The sequence below is a fragment of the Equus quagga genome, chromosome 16 (genome assembly GCF_021613505.1).
Source record: "Equus quagga isolate Etosha38 chromosome 16, UCLA_HA_Equagga_1.0, whole genome shotgun sequence".
NCBI lineage: Eukaryota > Metazoa > Chordata > Mammalia > Perissodactyla > Equidae > Equus > Equus quagga.
Window position 1 is genome coordinate 20,119,376 of NC_060282.1, and position 21,843 is coordinate 20,141,218.

Consider the following 21,843-nt stretch of genomic DNA (forward strand, 5'->3'; position numbering starts at 1 on the left):
ACAAAAGGAGGAAGGTTGGCAACAGATGTTAGCTCAGGTGAATCTTTCTCTGCAGAATAATAATAATGATAATTAAAATACTGCATATATTACATATAAAAGAGAAAGGAAGAGTGTCAACTCCAGAGTCAGCTAGATCCACGATGGAATCTTGGTTCCACCACTTATGCATGAAATTAAGCAAATATCTCATTTAATCCAAACAAAAACCCTAGGTAATAGGTACCCCAATCTTTGTTTTATAGACAATGAAACTTAGTCCAGAAATGAGAGTTGAAGCAAACCGTAGATCTAGGACTCAAACCCAGTTTCTTAATCATGACACCCCGTTGCCTCCCACTTTAGCACCCGACAGAACAGCTCACCTGAACTGTAAGCACCCTGGCCAGCAGTTAATGGTCTCCGGGATGCTAAAACCTGAGAACGGATGACAAATGCCACAGCATCTTGGGGCTCCTCCTCTCAACTGGTGACACACAGCTACTTAGAGTTTGCATTAAAAACTCTAATGTTCAGTTTCTCGGAGAGAAACAGCCGTGGAACAGCAGGCAGGATTGCTGCTCTTTCTGCGAAAAAGGTCACCCAGCAGGCACTGAATCCACAAGAATATGTCACTGCTAGTGGTTGTCAGTGATTACAACGTTTTTTAAAATTCTCCTAAATAACCCTTGTTTTCTGTTATTCAGCTCTTTGCCTTCACAGCCACTGCCCTGGTCCAGGCTCACATCCTCAGTCCTCCAGACTATTTGGACGTATTTACTACCAGGAGCTTTGTTTCTAGTTTGCTCCTTCCCCTGCCATCTACCCTGCACCCAGCAAGGGAGTCTGAAACACTCAAAATTTACCTATTTGGTCAAAATGCCTCCCCGTCACTTTCGCTAATGTCGAAACTCCTCAGTACTGCATGAAAACCCCATGAACTTTTGGATCTTCCCTGACTGTCCAGCTCCTTCCCGTTTCATCCTTTTTGCTCCAGCAGCCCTTAAACAATTTGTGCATGTCCTATTCTTGCCTTCCTGGTCACCCTTGGTGCCTCAGCACAGGTGTAGCACAGGTCCTGCTCTCTGTCCATTATAGCACCCTTCATCAAATGACTTGTGATTGTTTTCTTACATGTGTACCCCAGCTTTCTAGAACTTTACTTAGTACAAAGCAGGCATTCAGAAATATATGGTACATTATAAATGATAAGTGGCATATTTATCTCTCCACGTTTGGTATTTTTACCTTTTCAGAAATTTCTTTTAAAAAAAAATCTCCCACTAAATAGCCTTGAGAATAAGAGAATAAACAAAAGTACAGTTCTATCCTGCCAGGCTCAGCAAACTTAAAGAAACCAGGACTATTTGTTAACTAAGCCTGTCACTGGGAGGTGTATGAAGCTTTCGTCATGACTGTGTACTTGTAACAGACCCCACTGTAGACATTCACGGTTAAATTATGGAGTGATACTCACAACCTTTCTTGATATTTCAACAGTGCACATCTCTATTTATGGTATACAAGTGAAAAATTCACAGAAGGCGCTGTTGTGGTTTCAAATGGAAAAGTGTCACTCAGCACACTGATTCAGAGGGATGTCATCTGGTAAGTCCTGTAGGACACGAGGATATGTTCCCACAAAGTGCCCTCAGTGAAATCACCACAATCTAGTACCCGAGCTTCAGCCACAGAGGATCGGAAACCTGATTAGTATCATGGTGACACTGGATCCATCTCTCAGGGATGGACTGGCATTAACCAAACAAGCCAGGATTCACTTGTAATGGTCAATGCAATTGTCAACCTGATGGAAATGCTGCATAGGAAGATCTGTGTGTCCTCCTGTTATGGGCAGGCTGTATTGGAAGATAACTGTGAATATAAGCAGAATACCAGAGTATTAAGTACACCAGAGCGCCAAGCAACAAAAGCAGTGTGGACTTTCAAGGCAGCCTAAGCAAGGCATTCTCTCCATGTGAGTCAGCTATGTGAGAAATTAAATTGTCATCAAGCTTATGAATACAGGAGATGTGCTAATAGACCTTAAGAAGCATATTTTAGACAAGGAAGCTGGAAGCCTTCGCTTCCCAGGTTAGGAGGGCCTTGCCAAGGTGGCCGTTATGCTAATTTCTGCTTTACTGAGACTCCCATCTCCTTTGGTCTATACATAAGTGGGCCAGGGTCTTCCCCGCCCACCCCTGCCAAGTGGCTCTCTCCTGTCCCCTTTGGTTCACATGGTCTTGTTCCTGATGGGGATCAGAAGAGTGGACTTAGTTTTCCTGGCTTCCTGAAGTTGCTCCCCATATCACCTTGTTCGAAGTTTTAGATGATCTCAAATACTTTGCTTACACATTTATAAACAGATGGTCTTTTGGTGACCACGAGCAACAGAGTAATCATTTTACTAGCTTAGCTTTGTTTCCTCCTTTTCCCAGTGTTTGGGGAACATTATTGTCTCCCCTCCGCCAACCCGCGATCCCTTACATAGAGTTCTCAACTCTGCTCTTGAAACTTGGAAGGTTGTTGAAAACTCCCCTCCTTTAGTGCATCTGGAAGGAAGATTCGTGAGGCACTCCTGTCCGTCTTCATTCTGCAGGAAGTCCTTGCTTGTGAAAAGTGCTTCTCCTGCTAAGAGGCTCACAAAATTTGTATTTTCTTGCTTCTGTTTTCTTCGTTCTTGGTTGGATACATCATGGTGGCCTCATAACTGAAACCATTGCCAGCAGATCCTGATGGATATGACGTTTTGGAAACAAAGGGAAAATCCACTTATAATGGTGCTGCAGTATGTGGACATAGTTTAAATAGCTAAAATGGAGATTGACTGTGCGCTGATCTCAGTGAATCAAACTCCCGAGTCGAAGTTAGAAAGTCTGCGTTTGAATCCCAATTCTGTCACTTATTCCCTTTAACTTTAGATGAAATGTTGAGTAAACTTTAACTTTAGATAAATTATCTAATCCCCTCTGATTCCCAGATTTCTTTTCTATAAAATGTGCTTAATAATACTGACCGTGTATAATTGATGTGATGATTAGATGATTTAATGTAGACATCTTCTCATTCCTGACAGCATAACCATGCATAAAGGCAGCTTTCAATCAAAATATCCTCATTCCTGGGTGCAAGAGGAGGAGGGAAGTTTTTTCTCAGCAGAGAAAGGTTTCCGGGTCATCTCCCCAAGCTGTTGAGCAGAGATTAGTTTGTAAGACATTCTTTCACAGAAGTTTTTGGCCTTTTGAGATTTCTGGCTCTCTGCAGGAGCTTCAGTTTCAGTTTCCCAACTCATGGGCTCACAAAGCCTTAACTGTTATCGATGTATCAAACTCCAAGTCCTCAAGCCCACTCGCCACTACCCAATCCACTACCTGCCATCACTCCATCCCTACTCCGCTTTCCCAGGGGTGCCTTATGTCCACTTGAATACTCCCAACCCTGGTTTTCAACGCCCTCTCACCCTTTTTTTGACACCTGGGAGTTTCCTCTTCTTTCTTGCAAGCTCAGGACTATATTAAAAGACAAACAAGCAAGCTTTTTAAATTATATCTTATCTAGCATATCCAGGTGTTCATAGCAGAAGGGTTTCTGAATTTGTGTAGACCACCATTTTGCTGGAACCAGAAGCCTTCTCACATGGCTATGGAATTTCTTGTAATTGGCTGTGTATATCATGAACAAAAGTCAGTGTTCTATTTTCTCAATTATAATTTAAAAAAAGTTAAAATTTACCATCATGTTTAAAACTAAAAACAAATAAACAAACAAAAAACCATGAGTATTATTGATGAGTATTATCCCTCTACCACCAAGAGGACCATTTTGGTCATGCTTATTCATCTGTCTGTATCTGTCTATCCATCACCTCCATCTATCATATTATCTGTCTATCTACCATCCACCTGTCACCTCCATCTATCATATTATATATCTATCACCTCCATCTATCATATTATCTGTCTATCTACCATCCACCTGTCACCTCCATCTATCATATTATATATCTATCACCTCCATCTATCATATTATCTCTATCTCTATCATCTATCACCTCCATCTATCGTATTATCTATCTATCTATCATCGACCTATCTATCTATCTATCTCTTGTTTCTTACCTAGACAACCCCTATTGAAATATTTTGTTACTGCAGAAAGGGTATACATAAAAAGGCACATTTGATTCAACACTGCTCACGTTCTGCATTTGACAAATATAGGAAGTAAAATGCATAGTAACATTTCAACGGTTTGTTTAAAGGTGGTTGGGAAGAAGATGTTCAGGGACGTTGGGCTGAATTAGTCATAAATCTGAAGTAGGAAATGAAATCCTAGACAGCTGTATTATTTTTAAGTGTACATAGGGGCCCAAAGTAATGAGGCATGCCTTGTAGCATTCATAACAGACCTAAGAAAATAGGTAAGGCACTCCCTTTTTAAAGTTATTTTAAATGAAAGTTTAAATGTTATCAAAAGAATAAAGGCAGATAGTTTAAAAATCAAATAGATCTAAAAGATTTATTTTTTAAAGAAAGCAATGAGTGTTTATCATACATTTTGCAGCCCATTTGTAGACCAATCTAGATACCCGTGTCTGAGATCTGTGTAATTTTCTCACATTGTTTATTTGATAATGTCCTCTTCTGTTTTCTTTGTTTTCTCTCTCTGCATCCCCCATTGGAAGGATGTTGGATCTGCTGATTATCTAAGTCTGTTTCTTTCTCTGTTACTTGCATCACATTTTTTTGCTTTATTTTTTTTGCACCTTCTCATGAATATATTCTTTTTTTCTAAGTTTGGCACCTGAGCTAACAACTGTTGCCAATCTTTTTTTTCTCTCTGCCTTTTCTCCCCAAATCCCCCCAGCACATAGTTGTATATTTTAGTTGTGGGTTCTTCTAGTTGTGGCACATGAGATGCCGCCTCAGCGTGGCCTGAGGGGCGGGACCATCTCTGCTCCCAGGATCCACACCGAGGAAACCCTGGGCGGCCGCAGCGGAGAGCACGAACTTAACCGCTTGGTCTCGGGGCCGGCCCCATCATGAATATATTCTGTTTAAGTTTCAACTATTATATTTTAGCCTGTTTTGTTCTCTGAATGTTCCTTTTTTATAGAATTTTGTTCTTGTTTTGTGAATGCCATGTTTTCTCATAATTCTTGTGGACTATTCATTAGTTTTGTTGGATTTATCAATTGGTGAGAATTCATTTACAGTTATTGCTTGGTGTGTCAGCCTTACTAAGAGACCCCTTCTGATTCTGAAAATGTCAGTGTTTAGAAGTTTTCTCTGGGTCCATTGAGTTACTTAGGTGAGAACCATCCAGTCTCTCTCCTTGGGTATGGGTGGTGGGGAGAGAGTGGGAGAACACTGCCTGCCATCTTTCAGAGAGTCCCACCACTCAACTTGCAGAACTTACATACATAGGACCTTTGTTTTAAGCCCTTCATCACCCGTAACCCTCTCTCTGGAGGCCCCAAGCCCCTGCAGGTGTGCAGAGCCAAGGGGCTCACATTTTGCTGGAATCCTCTCTGCAGCCCTCTACGTTGTAACTTCCTTAGCTCTTCCTCCACTCTGCAGTCAGTTACCTGGCTCCATTGCTGTCTGTCCTTCAGACAAGTATTGAACTCTTGCCTCTTTTATTCTCTTGTGGGTTACTACTTATCTTACTGTTTTTTTGCGGGATCTTTTAAGGGAGAGGAGATGAACATAAGTGGCCAAGCCAGTATGTTTCTCCCAATTAGAACCCTTGCATAATTTACATCTTTGTATACAACAGAGTGCATGAAAGGTTCGTTTTAATGAGCTTAAAAAATATTTCCATAGCCTTGTTATTTTTCAGGAAATCTGTTTTCTCCATAGGTAAACTTAGGTATTCATCCTAATTATCATACATTTTTAATCAGTGGGATATGAATTAGTAAGGTTTCCCTGGCAAAGGTAAGCTAGTTTAAAAAAAGAATTTAAGTATCTTTGGTTAGCCTTGAGGAAAAGAGTTGAGGAGAAGGCTCGCCAAGCGTGGTTCCATGATGCATCAGTACACAATAAAATGAGTTTATTTTAGTCCATTCCTGTGCCTCTAAGCACCATTCCAGGAAAATCTCAGTTTCCCCTCTTCTAAGAGCACTTTGAGAGGTTGAACTTGACCATCTGGGTGCTGAGAGACTTTTGATAACGTTGACTCTCAATATTTAGGTCTTGATCCTTTGCTCTTGCTGCATTAATTGAACTCCATTTGGTTTGCAAAAAGCTGCCCCAGGATTTTCCAGCTGTGATAATGAAGCCTGCGAAAATAACCCCAGTGCTATCCTGCAGGCACTCTCTATTCAAGCAGGCATCACTTACCATGGGGATGGAGAGAAGGGAAGGGGATTCAGAGAGAGGTCCCTGCCCTCCCTTCCTTTGATGCATGCATGGAATTTCACTTTCCTTAGTGGAAGATGAGTTTAGGGGGCACAGAGAGCTGTGGATTTATAACAACACCTACCTGGACATACAGGGCTTATGTCTGTTGACAGATACTCCCTTTATTCCACAATAATACTAGAACAGGAATTTTGACATTTCCCATCCATTAAACCTGGTTGAGATTTCTTTCCTTTTCTTAAAATTCAGCTTTGAAATAGATAGTTTTGATCGTTCAGGTTCAGGTGACAGAGTTGTTGCCCTGACAGAGCTCACCATCAGGTAGGAAATATGTACAAGTAAGCCGGCAGTTACATAATAGTGCTATAGAAAGGTAATGAGGGAAGGAAAGATGCTATGGAAGCTCCCTGGCAGGAAAACTACCTAATCCAAAGTTCTGTTTTTTGGAGAAGGGTGGGTGGTGGCAAAAGGGAATGATTGTCAGAAAAAGTGATGTCTGTGCTGAGACTTGAATAATACAGAAGAAGTTAGCCAGGTCCAAGGTTGGGGTAGGAAGACAGAGGGGGTGTTCTTGGCAAAGGAAATAGTATGAGTCTAGGCACTGAGGCAAGAAAAAACATAGTTCTTCTTAAAAAAAAACTGGAAGAAGTTTAGTCTCTTTGAAGTGTGTCTCTTCATCTATAAGAAGAAGGTGTTGAGAGTCTGGAGAGGTTGTCATGATCAGAGCTAAGCCATTTTATGGTTTGGACTTTATCTTAGGAGGGGCGGAAGCCATGGAATGACACAACAAAGATCCCTCTGGCTTCACAGCAAAGCCAGGACTGGGAGGAGGTGAGACTGAAGGCTGAGGGAGCAGTTAGGGGATAACTGCAGAAATTGAGGTGAGAGATAATGCTGACTTCTACTACAGTAGGACAGCAGCACTAAAGAGAAGTTTGATGAATTTGAGAGATTGTAAGAGATGGAATCAACAGGAATTGGCAATAAAATGGGCTTGGAGGAATGAGGCAAAAGAAGGAGTCCAAAACTAACTGCTCTGTCATCCATGGACATAGAGCCGTGGCAGCCACACCCTGGCCACTATTTCCGGATATTACACTGGCCCGAGTGAATGGGACTGAGGTCAGGCATGTTTTGGTGGAGGCTGGGGGTAGGTAGAGTCGTAGGACAAGTTTAGGCCTTTAGAGATACTGCCTCCGTTGAGACTCAGGGTATGACTGCCTTTTGACAGTTGTGTGTTGCCAGCTGGATTTTCGTGCGTGGTGAGGGAAGCAGCATGTCTTGTTTCTCTTTTGCATTTGCCGTAGTTCTTAGAACAGCACAGAGAAATCACTCACTAACTACAGAACAGCCATTGCGGTGATGTCGGTCAAGGTCCTGGCAGGACGCAGGTGTCACCTTGAAGGGTTACCTGGAGAGCGGTGAATAAAGAGACTATTTACAGAAGAGCAGGCTGTGTTGAAGGAACCAATAAGGGCTTAGCAACAGCAGGAAGCTGCTCCCACCCCTGGGACTGAGGGGGAAAGGCAGCAAGTCACTGAAGGCTGGTGAGGACTAGAGCCCTGGGAGATGAACATGGCCCAGGGAGGGTTGGCCGTAGGTCAATACCCCCACCTTTCTCCTCTTCTGCACTAGAACCTCCTGTTGACACTTTTGATTGGCTTGGCTGCACACAACTGAGAGCCAAGCGATAGGGAGCCTGAGTGATGCTGTTTTTTTTGTTTGTTTATTTTTTTTGTGGAAGGTTAGCCCTGAGCTAACATCTGCTGCCAATCCTCCTCGTTATTTTTTGCTGAGGAAGACTGGCCCTGAGCTAACATCCATGCCCATTTTCCTCTACTTTACATGTGGGATGCCTACCACAGCATGGCTTGCCAAGCGGAACATGCGACACCCTGGATCTGAATCGGTGAACCCCGGGCTGCCAAAGCGGAACATGCGAACTTAAGCACTGTGCCACTGGGCTGGCCCCAGTGATGCTGTTTAGTACATAGAGTTTGACTTCTTGGAGCACAGAGCAAGGCAGAGAAGGGCAGAGAATAAATCTGGAGGCAAAAATAGAAAAAAAAAAATCACAAAAGTCTATTTATATTCTGCTTCCTTGAAAATAGGTCCGACATGTACCTGACAAGTGATAACTAGGTATAAGAAAAAATATGATTAACCCAAACACTTCATTTCCTGACCTATTGGATAAAAACATCTTGGACAGTCCCAAACCAGTATTTCTAAGTTCCTGCCTAATAAAAGGTGTCATGCCTCATCTAGAGTTTTGATCAAGATTTCTTTTGGCCACGGTGATGTGAGCTGGATATAGAGGTGACAATCAAGAGGCTCAGAGAAAACGACAGTCTGTTTCACTCAAGTTGGAAGTGGCAGGAGGGCAGTGCAACAGAGAGTGGACCGGGCAGCTCAGCTAAGAAACGGCCTTAATGATGGATTGTTGTCCTCTCCTTGGAAGGTGACAGAAATCTAGAGGGAGTGTCCTCTTCCATGATGACAAAGCTGGGGGCTGGAGAAGGTGCAGGTAAGAATGTTGCCGTCAACGTACCACGCTGGTTTTGACGGTGAAATATCCATAAAAAGGCAAAGATAGATGGAGATGTGAAAAGAGGAAGAGCTACTTTTGAGCAGTAACCTTTGATCAGTGGCAATCAAAACAGCAAAATCTTTTTAACGTTAATTTGCTCTCATCTAAAATGCCGAATCATCTACGCTTTATAGACACACTTTCGCTTGTAATGTAGTGCTTTTCTTTTCCCCTAGAATAAAACCCTCTCCTCTGCCTCTGTTATGAAACTCACAGTAAAGGCCACGTCGTGCAATTTGTTTTCGTTTCCTGTATTATTAAAGATTCAGGCAATCGGAAAATGTTTCCTCATGTTACCTGGAAACAAAACACTAGACCCAGAAGTTGGAATTCTTGGAGCTATTTTCTTTCTCAAGCTCCCTGGCAATATTTTTTGCTGGATGCATTGTGCAGTCTTGAAAAGATGACTAACTTTCAGACCAGGCCAACCTGGGTTCATTATCAGCTTTTTCCTTATTATCTGGGTGACTTTGGTCAATTTACTTAAGGTCTTTGTTTTTTTTTTTTTATTATATAAAATGAGGGTGATAGTCTCTCTATGTATGTACTCTTTTAAGAATTAAATAAGTTGATATGTGTCTAATGCCTGGTACTTAAAAGGCACTTAGCAAATGTAGTCTCTTCCCATTTACCTTTTTTTTCCAGAAAAATGATTCTTTCAGTGTTGTGAAAATTTTTGTTTATTGAGATAAGTTTATATAACATTATATAAATTATAAATTTCAGGTGTGTATCATAATAATTTGACTTCTGTATAGACTACATCGTGTTCACCACTGAAAGTCTGTTTGCCACCCATCACTGTACATGTGTCCCCTTTTACCCCTTTCGTCCTTGCCCCGAGATGTGTTAAGAATTTTTTAGATAGTTTTTTTAAGTGCTGGGAAAGCCCTGGGTAAAATATTGCATTGAAAAGTATAAAACAGCTGTTCGGGTAGATGAAAACTACATCGTGATTTTATACGTTTCTGTCGGATACTGCATCTGAAGTAGCTGACAGTTTGAAGAACTGGGTCAATTTGCAAATAGTATCTTTAGATTGATTTCTCCAGGGAAAACAGAGACAGGACTTGAATCACTAAGAAGGGGTTGACGCCTACCAAGGCCACATCCAGTTTTATAGAAATATTCTAATAAGTCTTGAAGGCAGAATTTTCCAGCCTGCTGTCAGCTACGTGGAGAAGGAGAGTGACAGATAGAACAGCGTGTGTGAGCCAGAGTAGGAATTCAAACTGAAGTATTTCTGCCGATACCGTAGTAATCCCAGGGTCCTGTTGACTTCACTTGGCATCAGGTTTCCAGGCTTCACAAATCTATGATCATTATGGCTGTGTACGAAGTTATCACAGTGCTGCTCATGCACGACCAGCAATATAGAATGCATATTTTAGTCATTTTTTTCCTAGTTCTGTGGATTTTTCTATTGTATTCCATCCATCTTTTCTTTCTGAATCCTTCATAAGGTGAGAAGTAGACCATTTCAAGGCAGATGCTGATAGCTTTTGATGTCTGTGAAGGAGAGAAGAACTAACTAGCACATATCAGCATTGAGCTAAATGAACTAGCCAAACCTTTATAAACCAACGTTCAGGGCGGCTGAGAACTAGTGAATATCACCCTCTTAGAAGTCTGTGTGTTGTAGTGGAAAAAGCTTATAGCTGTGAAAACAGAAGGACCTAGGTTTAAATGCTAGCTCTTTGTGATTTTAGTCATCTTATTTTACCTCTCTAAGTCCCAGTTAATCCCTCCATAAAATGGGCATAACAAGACCTACTTTTCAGAATTGTTACACAGAATTGTTAACAGAATTGCTACAATGTTACACATTGAGTGCCGCTCAATGAGGTCTGCATAACCTCTTGGAAAAGGGGGGTTTTATCATGGAATATATAAAGCCTCTGAATGAAAAGTGTACCTTCCAGGAACATGAGTTTTGCTCTGAATTTCGGGAGAATAGAATTTATTATAGAGTTCATTGCCATGAATTTTAAAGGTAAAACATGAGACTTCAAACAAATTTATGCTTGTAGTTATCTTAGCTCAAACCTAGGCTCCCTAAAGATACAAGTTCCCCCACTTCATCAGTTAAGAGCTCCCAGATAGAAAGTTGTTAGAGGAACTTATGTATATAACAGTATTTGGCAAATGTTACCAGTCACGTTTCAGTGAAAGAAACAGAAACTAGTCCAGGTAACTTAAGCAGAGAGGTATTCAATATGAGGAATTAGTTGCTTACCAAAAAGTGAGAAGACTATAGATTGGGTCTCCATAAATGACCCTCAGAACTCTACAGTACTGAAATAATCAGGAAAGTGGGGAACCAGGAGGTGTCCATTGGAACTCTTGAAATTATACAGCATAAGAGCAGTGATCTAGAAATCAAGAAACTGGGGTGAGGGTCCTGGCACCTTACAACTGCCTCATGACACCTAGAAAACTGGTCATTGGACACTCGAGCTCCAAGCTAGCTGCCATTGCCTCTTCCTTTTGACACTGAAAACCTTGCTTGCCAGTAGTAGTAGTCAAAACACCAGGAGTGTGTCCTTCTCTTCACTTCCACCTTCCAATTCTCAGAGGAATATATAAACTATATATCTGGCAGAACCTAATATGTCTCCAGAACCCTAGCTGCAAGGGAATCTGGAAAGATGGATTTTTCTTTTTTTTTTTTTTTCATTTTTAGCATTCTACATTGTAAAGAGAGTGCAATGAGGCTGAGTAAGCCAATTCACTGTATCCATCACACAAAGTATTAGCTACATGGTAGAAGCTCAAGAAATGCTAATTCTCCTCCCTTCCCCTGTAATGACTCATAATATAAAAGCTGAAAGGAAACTCTGTGCCTTGATCTAGTTTGGAGAATTGTGGCAAAGATAGTACCTCCCCTACTGGATCAGTGTTGTAGAGTTCTGGAAATAGGTCATAGTGGCGGAGACAGTAGTGCTGACCAAATAGGCCATTTGTTCTACTGAATTTCCGGGCCTTCTTACAGGTATGTTGGGTTTTGTGACTAATTCTGGCTAATGAAATAGGAGCAGAAATGATGCGTCCACTTCTGGGCTAAGGCAGTGATGGGCACCCATGTTCTTGGAGGTGCAACTACAAAATGGCAGAGCTTCCTTAAGCCTGGCCTCCCTTGTGACCTGTTGGAACAATTCCCCACTCCACCTACCTCAGACACTTTTTGGACATATAGCATGTTATTTTCATAAAGTTTGGTTATCATAGATGACTGAGACTTCAGGATGATTTGATAGCACAGCATAAACCTAGCGTATCGTGACTAATACGAGCATCATGTAAATGAACTCATCATTTAGTCAAGATGATTAATATTTACCGGGAGACACGAGTAATTATGAAGCTGGGAGTAAATGAAATTTTTTCTCTCTTGTTTCCCACTTTATATTGTTTTTAATATACAGCCTAAAAACAACCATTTTGCTTCCTTTGTAGTTGAAGTCATCCAAGTGAATAAAGCATGACCTAAAGGTATCAGATGAAGGACCAGTGGGCCTTTTCACAGTGAGAACATGTGAAAAGCATTCTTTATCATTACAATTATAGCTGTTGCTTTTGGAGACTGTTATTATTTGTGGTGAAGGCTCTTTCCCTCTGGGACTAAAGGACACCTTTGTTCGAAGGAAGCTTTGCATCTGTTTGCCTCAGCAAAACTAGATGTAACTATAATATAACCAAACTCTGCCACAGCTAATGCTAGAATTTATGTGTACATTCGTGGCGTTTTTTCTCCCTTTCTAGGTTATAATTACTTGCATTTGAAGATAAGACTACCAATTTTTGATAAAGAAAAGAGACTTGAAAACACTTCACTCTTTTATTTACCCTCGCCCCTTGACCTGTTCTCTCATATTTCCATCCAAATTAGCTTCCACTACTGTAATCTCAAGCTTCTTTTAAAGATCTTGTTATTGCAGCATTGGTGTGAAAATTAAATGAGGTAATATATGTTAAACTATTTCATAAGCTGGGAATCCTTAAGAATATAAGAAAAACAACATGCCTCATTGAAGATGTCTACACATCATTATCACTTCATTGGAGCCCACAAGAAACCCAAAGCTTCCCCAACTTGAGTCCCCCTGTATCACCCTTTGTAGCTGTTACCACGTGGTGGTTTTACACTTATTTGTGTCTTTATTTGACTAACACCTGACTTTCACACTAGCTCCCTGAGTACAGTGGCCTTGTTTACTTTTGCTCAGTATTTTATCCCACGTGCCCAGCCCAGTCACTGATTGGCTCAGGACCGGCATTGAATAAATGCTCACTGGATGAATATATATATGGGCAAATGGACTGATAAGTGGATAAGGGAAAGAGAACACAAGAAGACCCAGGAGATAGAGAAGGGCTTCCCAATTCTTCTTCACAATGATTGCCTCAGTCTGTATATTGGGTTGCAAAAATCATGAGGCACCATTTAAAGAGGAAAAAATGCCCTCCAACTATGACCACAGTGCAGCGTATTCTTTTTTTTTTCAGGGGAACCAGAACTGTGACCTCTGTAGACCTATTTGTAAGAGTTGGAGAGTATTAATATTGGGATGAGCTCTAAGTAGTTTCCTTACTTCTGTGTGGCCAGTGTTCTGATTGTAGTTGCAGACCTTTGGCTTAGAATTGTTTGTCCTGAAGAGCTGTGAACTCGAGCCTAGAGGAGCTGGGGAGGAGGGGTGACCTTGGGAAGGTCAGCCTCTTTCCCCTTCTAGGCGGCCCTGGAGCTGACCAGACATAATGGAGCCAGAGGGCCCCAGCTACAGGCACTTCTGGGAATCTGACAGACCATGTACTCCTTCAGGTTGTCCAGCTGTCCCTGCACTACGTAGCCCAAGCAGACAGGATGGCTTACAACCACAGGAAATCAAAATCCACCCTGCAGATGCATTCCAGTCAGTGTCCGACCAGGAAAGCAGACTACTCTAGGCCTTTTAAACAAGGGGATTGAACGCAGGGAATTGGTTATAATGGTAAAGGAAGAGCTGAGAAGTCAACAGGGGTTTTTCCTTTCTTCTGCGCTCCAGTCTCCCCTGGTGCCTCGTGTGGGCAGAAGCCATGTGACACAGAGCCTCAAGTAATTATCCCCAATATGATACTGAGCAAAGTCAGAGAAAGAGCAAGGAATGGAACTGAGGCTCAGGGCAAACAGTCTCAGGACAGGCCCAGGAAGGCACCTGATTCACCTCTCTATTTCTAGTATTTAGCACACAGTGGATGCCCCCAAAATATTACATTGAATGCAAAGAATGATCAGTACCTGGCTCTGACACTTAACTCTGTGTTTTGTGCAGCAAGTCATTCCATCTCTCTGAGTGTATTCCTGGACATAAAATAGAAATAACATAGGTTCCCCATTCTTATCCTAAAGAGCAGAGGATTCTGATCTTTAGTGTCTTGCAGGAGCTCTGTGTCATCTTCCAAAAAAAAAAAGCTTCTATTTTCATTGTATAAGACTCTGATCAGTAGCATACATCACCCTGACCCCCAAGACTGACCCTGGATGTCACTCTTTTGAATGAGACCTTCATGTTAAATGACTTTAATATGAGTTGTTATTTCTTTGGTGGAGTGCGAGAAACCAATACTTTTTTTTTTTTTTTTTTGAGGAAGATTAGCCCTGAGCTAACATTTACTGCCAATCCTCCTCTTTTTGCTGAGGAAGACTGGCCCTGAGCTCCCATCTGTGCCCATCTTCCTCTACTTTATACGTGGGATGCCTGCCACAGCATGGCTTGCCAAGTGGTGCCATGTCCACACCTAGGATCTGTACTGGCGAACCCCAGGCTGCCAAAGCGGAACGTGCTCACTTAACTGCTGTGCCACCAGGCTGGCCCCCAATACATTTCTGATTGATGGCTCTGGTCCCAAATAACCTACATATTGCTCTACAATATCACTTAAAAATATTTAGTGATTTATTGAATCATTTGTTCAGTTACTTTTTCAATAGATAATACATGTACATGGCATAACATGAACAGGAAGACATGCAGAGAAAAATAAGTCTCCCTTTAACTCTGATATCCAAGCTGGTTCTCCTCCCCAGAAGCGGCTGCTGTTGCCAACTTTCCATGTTAAAATGTCAATTTAAGACAATAATTATTTCCCTGAAATTTCCAGAAGACAAGTGTGTAGGGCTACAGTAACCAATTACCACAAACTGAGTGGCTTAAAGCAGCAGAAATTTATTCTCTCCCAGTTCTGGAGGGCCGTGCTCCCTCCAAAGGATCTAGGGAGAATCCTTGCTTGCTTTTTACGGTTTCTGGTGGCTCCCAGCAATCCTTGGTGTCCTTGGCTTATAGCTAGTTGCATCTCTCCAATCTCTGTCTCCATCCTCACTGGCTTTCTTCTCTATGTGTATATCTTTGTGAATCCTCTCTTTTTCTTTTATAAAGACACTAGTCATAGGATTTAGGGCCACTCTGATCCAGAATGACCTTATTTTAACCAGTTATATCTGCAAAGATCCTATTTCCAAAGTAAGGTCACCAAGGTCCTGGATAGGCACGAATTTTCAGGGGACACCATTCAACCCACTACAGTAGGTAGTGGTGCTTCTCAAATTTCCCCAAAGATCATACGTACATGGGGGAGGGTGGAGTCAATGATTAAGAATGCAGATTCCTGGCCCCATCTCAGACCCACAAAATTAGAACCTCTGGAGAAGGAGCCTGGAAATCTGTAGTTTTTTTGTTTTTGTTTTTTCCAGTCAATGAAAGGGAAACTTTATTGAGGCCCCAGGGCCATGAGGCTCAGGCGGGAGGTGACCCTTTGGGCAAAGGAGGAGCCAGAGGAGGGGCCTTATTTGACCTTCCTCTTGGGGCGCGTGTTGTTGGCGTGGCCGCACTGCTTCTTGCGGCAGTTGACAGCATGAGGGTGCGGGCGGGCAAGCGTAACACTTGGCGGCAAATCATCTCGTCGCAGTTGTATTTCTGGGCGAGCTGGCAGAGGGAAGGCTCAAGGATGCTGCCCTGCAGGGCGGAGCACCAAGTGCAGGGTGGAGTCTCTCTGGATATTGTAGTCTGAGAGAGTGCGGCCGTCTTCCAGCTGTTTGCCGGCAAAAATCAGATGCTGCTGGTCAGGTGGGATGCCCTCCTTGTCTTGGATTTTAGCTTTAACATTCTCAATGGTGTCACTGGGCTCAACCTCAAGGGTGATGGTCTTGCCCGTCAGGGTCTTCACAAAGATCTGCATGTCTGCGTCTGCTCGGCCGCCTCATTGAAGAGAAAGAGGGCCTGGAAATCTGTAGTTTTAATAAATTCTCTCAACGTGTCTAATGATTGGGTAAATATGGAAAATCCTCTTGTGAAATAAACAAAAGCTAAAATACCAAAGTATAAAACTTGATCCAGTAGACTTGAGATCAAACACTGGGTGTGCCAGTATCGGGCATTTTATCTAATCCTTGTGAGCCTCAGTCTTCCTAACTGTAGAATGGTAGCAATGATAATGGTGGCTCCGTTGTAGAGTTGCTAGGAGTGGAAAGAATGCATGTACGTGAAGTCCAGATGTTGCAGAGCTGCTAGGAGGCAGATATGGGACTTGAACTGAGAACTTCTGAGTCCATGTCCATCATGCACTTCCCATTGAAACCTATCTTCCTTTTGATGTGACAGAGAAATTGTACATAGGAGTCCTTTAAAGAGCTCCGTTCTCTCAAAGAGTTTTAGATTGGATTCTCTGCACTACGCTATAATACATGCACACTTACCAGAAAGTACTTAGTGAAAAGAGCAGTGTGTTTTTTGACCCCTTGGTGACATCTTCCACCTAGAACCATCCACTTACCTCCCTCCCTGCTAACCCTAACAGACCTACTTAACAAGCCCCTAGTCATCCTGCAGTCATCACACAGATAGCATTCTGGGCAGTCTTTTCCGTCTTCCTCCCTCAAAACAGAATCATTGTCATCGTTATTCTGAGAAACCCCAGCTATATTTTTCTAGCACTTGCTGTACTAAGACCAAGGCGGTAAGTGACAAAACTGCGTGGGAGCCCAGCCCTTTCTCCCTCCAAAGCTCATGGGGCACAGAACCATCACTTTACACTCTCTCTTTAAACCCCTTCCAAAATTATCCTAACCATCTTGTATGAGGTGAAGGAGGGACAGCTTATTTCCTCCACTGAACTTTAACTCCTTCTAGTCATCTATTCCAAAGCAAAACTCCATGTTTCATTCATTTTTGGGTTCTGAAGTCTAGCACAATCCCTGATTTGAAGTGTGGTCTCAGACCAGCAACATCAACATGTCCTGGAAATTTGTAGAAATACAACTTCTTGGAGGTCTGGGGGTGGCATCCAGCAATCTGTGTTTTAACAAGCCCTAACAGTGGCTCTGATGTACACTCAAGTCTGAGAACCACTATAGGATGACATCCCCCTACCTGGTATCCAAAACACAGTTAGATTCTCAGACCTGTGTGTACTCTGGATGACCATTGCTCACACTGCTTTATAGCCCACCTGGCATCATGTTGTCATTGCCTGATGCTCTCTCTGAACTGATTTCTTAGTGCAGGGGATTGCTCTAGTTCATACTTAATTAGCCAGTACCTTATTCAGTGCCTGACACATAGTAGGTGCTCAGTACATGTCTGCCAACAGCGTGGGGGAATTCATGAGTACAGGGAAACTAGACCTATACTTTGGAGAACATGATACATTTTTAAGAACTAGAAGGAACCTTAGACAACAATTTATTCTAGAGTAAACTAAAGCCCAGTTGAGAAGGGTTTCCAAGTTACAACAGCGACTTAATGGCAAAATGAGATGTGAATGATGTCTTGGTGTCTTCTATCTCCTTGCTACTCAAAGTATACTCTGGGGACACCAGCAGCAGCGCATCACCTGGGAGTCTGTGGGAAATGCTGAATCTCAGGCCCGACTCAGGCCTGTTGAACCAGAATCCGCTTTTTAATATGATTCATCTATTACAGTTTGAGAGGCATTTTCATTTTGACTAGATCACTGGGCTTTCAGTAAACTCATCTCTCATCCTTTAGTTGAATGTCCTTTTTTTGTTTTCTGGAGGTGAAATTCAATTTCCTAGTGAATCCACATGTGTGAGGAATTTATTAAGGAGGGGATGGTGCTGGTGAACTTAATTAAATTCACTCAGTGCCTTGGAAATAAAGCTTTAAACAAATGATTAGAAAAAGTTCTTTCGGTACAGATGGGATAACTGATTTCTCATTTAGAATAGCACCCACCCTGGCTCAGATCCAGGCAAAATGTCAGCTGCTCCAACTCACAAAAGGTCAACATATTGCTTCTAACAACGTTTATGAAATGCTCATCTCAGAAGTGGGAGCACCATGGAGATGGCTTATATGTAATCCAGCTCCTTGATGTCATCAACCTTAGATGCTTACCTTATCCTGCTTCATTCCCTCAGGTTCTAAGGTGGAGCCATTAGAGGCTTCATTTTCTCCTCTCTGAAGTAGAGTCAACTTTCTGTTATGGTTATGGGAGTAGAGTAATAGCTTGGAACAGAGACGTCAACAGTTCATCAGCATAAAGTATTTCCCTCTAGAGTTTCAACTTCTGTCACTAAGTCTAAGCCTCAGGGCTGCTTACAATTAGTAAAATCATGTGACTTGAGTTTCTGATTTCCTCCAGCTGTCCTTGATGCGAAATTTGTGATGCTGTTGGCAGGCACCAGAAAAAAGGAGGGAATATTAAAAGCATGGATAATGGATAATATCCAAGTCCTATCATTGATTCCTTCCAAAGTTGTTTGCTGTATCTGTAAACTGATGCCAGGAAGGCAGAGGGGTTGGTTCATCTTCATAAATACAGTGCCTGGCACATATTTATTGGGCAGTACCTGCCCAGTAAATACCTTTGAACTGACCTGAAGCGAATATAATCTAATCTGTCACTTAATACATCAATGATAGTAAATGCTGGGATGCCTTCATAATAAAGAGCATCATGCTGAAAAGACTGTATCTTAAAGACTTATCTTAAGAGGCAAGGGACAAGACTTCCACTCTGACCAAGATGCAGTAACAGAAGCTAGATTCATCCTCCCACCTGAACCAACCAAAAACAGGCAAAATACGTGCTCAAGATCTTGGATATCAGGCCATGATTCCTGAGAGATGGGAAACAAGCAAGGCAGTCCCTAAGATTGCCCTAGCTTTCTGCCTTGAGAGAGTTTTCAGGCCATGGCACAGGGAGAGGGAACACTAGTGGAGCCGAAAGGGCACCCTGAGCTGGGAAGACAGAGCTGAGAGTCCAGGAAGACCAAGACAGCTTATGTTCACAAGGCACACAGCAGAGAGGAGAGAACTGCACAGAGAGAATTCTGGAGATCTGAAGAGGATTTCCTTGAGGTCAGCTGAGTATTGATCACACATGTGTGAGAAACTACAAAAGGCCAAGGAAAAAACTACCCTAAAAGATTAGAGGTAACTTTGCTCAGCACTCACATCAGGCCAGGAATAATGCCTATCCTACTAGTGGGACTGAAAAATATCATGAATCACAGGACATTGGGTAGAGTATACAGAGGACCTCCTCTCAGCAGAGGGACAGAATTTGCCCCAGATGGAACACCACCCCAGTCCTGCCTGACAAATAAATGCAACACCTGGAAAGATCAAATGATTTCCAAGGAAACTTGTCCCAGAAAAAAAATGCTGAAGAATATTTTTAGGAATATAAAAATATCTAGCACTGAACAAGGGAAAACTCACAATGTCTGTCATCTACTGAAAAATTACCAGACATGCAAAGAAATAGGAAAACATGATCCATGATAAAGAAGAAAACTAATCAATGGAAATTGACCCAGAACTGATGTCGATTTTAGAATTAGCCAATAAAGACATTAAAACAGTTAATATAACTGTATTCCATATGTTCGAAAAGTTAAAGACAAGGAAGATATAAAAAAGATCCAAATCAAACTCCAGGAGATAAAAACTACAGTGTATGAAATAAAAAACACACTGGATGGAATTAGTAGCAGAGAGGACCAGTAGTAGAAACTATCCACAATGAAACACAGAGAAAAAGGATAATTTTAGAAAATGAAATGGACCGAGAATCAGTGAGCTATGGTAGAAATTTGAGCAGCCTAATATACCAAAGTTGGGTCCTCAAAGTGGGCAAAGGACAGAAAAACATTTGAAGAAATAATAGCTGAAAATTATCCAAATTTGATAAAAACGGTAAACCTATGGATCTGCACAAGCTCAATAAACCCTGTATACAGAAACATGAAGAAAGTGATGAGAAGGCACATTATCGTTGAGTTGCTCAACACCAATGATGAAAAGAAAATCTTAAAAGCTGCCAAAGAAAAAAGATACATCACATACAGAGGAACAAAGAGAAGGCAGCTGCTATAAACTAAATGTTTTTGTCCCCTACTACCCAATTTATACGTTGAAACCTAATCCCCAATGTGGTCATCAAAGATGAATCACCGGGGCCAGCTCGGTGGCGCAGCGGTTAAGTGCGCATGTTCCGCTTCGGGTGCGGACATAGCACCGCTTGGCAAGCCATGCTGTGGCAGGCATCCCACATGTAAAGTAGAGGAAGATGGGCATGGATGTCAGCTCAGAGCCAGTCTTCCTCAACAAAAAGAGGAGGATTGGCAGATGTTAGCTCAGGGCTAATCTTCCTTGAAAAAAGAAAAAATGATGAATCCCCTCTGGGAGGTAATTAGGATACGAGAGTGGAGCTCTCATGAATGGGATTAGTGCCCTTATAAAAGAGAGCCTGAAAAGCTTCTCACCTCTTCCACCATGTGGGGACACAGCAAGAAGATGGCCATTTATGAACCAGGAAGCAGCTCCTCACAGACACTGAATCTGCTAGTGCCTTGATCTTGGACTTCCCAGGCTCTACAACCATAAGCAACAAATTTCTGTTGTTTATAAGCCACCCAGTCTATGGTATTCTGTTACAGCAGCCTGAACAGACTAAGACAGCAGCTTATTTCTCATTAGAAGCAAAACCAATGAGAAGATTGTCAAGCAATAACTTCCAAGTACTGAAAGAAAGAAAAAATGTCAAATTAAAATTCTACGTCTAGTGAAAATACCTTTCAAAGAGTCAGGTAAAATAAAGACTCATTCAGACGTACAAAGGCTGAAAGAACTCATCACCTTGTGGTACAGCCCGTACTACAAGAAATGCTAAGGAAAGTTTTTCAGGCAGAAAGAAAATGATACCAAATACAAACATGGATATACAGATGGATATAGAAAGGAGTGGCTCTATATTGTTAAGATGGCAACTCTTCGCTCAATGATCTGTAGATGCAGTGCCATACTAATCAAAATGTCAGCAGGTTTTTCTATAGAAATTGGCAAACTGACTAAAACTTTCATATGGAAATGCAAAGGACCCAGAATAGCCAAAGAGCTTCAAAGAAAACAAAGTTGGAGGACTAATACCACCTCATTCAACACTTTTTATAAAGTTACAGTAATCCAAACAGTGGGGTACTGACATCAAGATAGATGAATTGGTCAATGGAACATGATAGGGAATCCAGAAACAGACTCATACATAGATGAACAACTGATTTTCAAGAGATGCAAAGACAATTCAATGGAGAGAAGGTAGTATTTTCAGTGAGCGGTCCTGTAAAAATGGGATATCCAAAGCAAAAAAAAAGTGAACTTCAATCCATGCCTTACACCATATACAAAAATTAGTTCAAATGTATCATCAATGTAAATGTAAAACCTAAAACTTCTAGAAGAAAACATAAGAGAAAACTTTTGTGAATTTGGGTTAAGCAAACGTTCTATATATGGCATGAAAAGCACAATCCATAAAGAAAAGAAAAAGTTGATAAATTGGATTTCCTTAAAATTAAAAACTTATTCTTAAGAGAATGAAAACACAGGCCACAGACTGGGAAAAAAACAT

The 21,843-nt window shown here is 41.8% G+C and overlaps 1 protein-coding gene and 1 pseudogene across 1 annotated transcript in view; one reads left to right on the top strand and one right to left on the bottom strand.

Annotated features, from left to right (window-relative positions):
* SNTB1 (syntrophin beta 1) overlaps nt 1-21,843 on the top strand; it is a 227,123-nt gene that overhangs the window by 102,993 nt on the left and 102,287 nt on the right. The window lies entirely within an intron of this gene.
* LOC124228000 (ubiquitin-like) lies at nt 15,754-16,170 on the bottom strand (annotated as a pseudogene).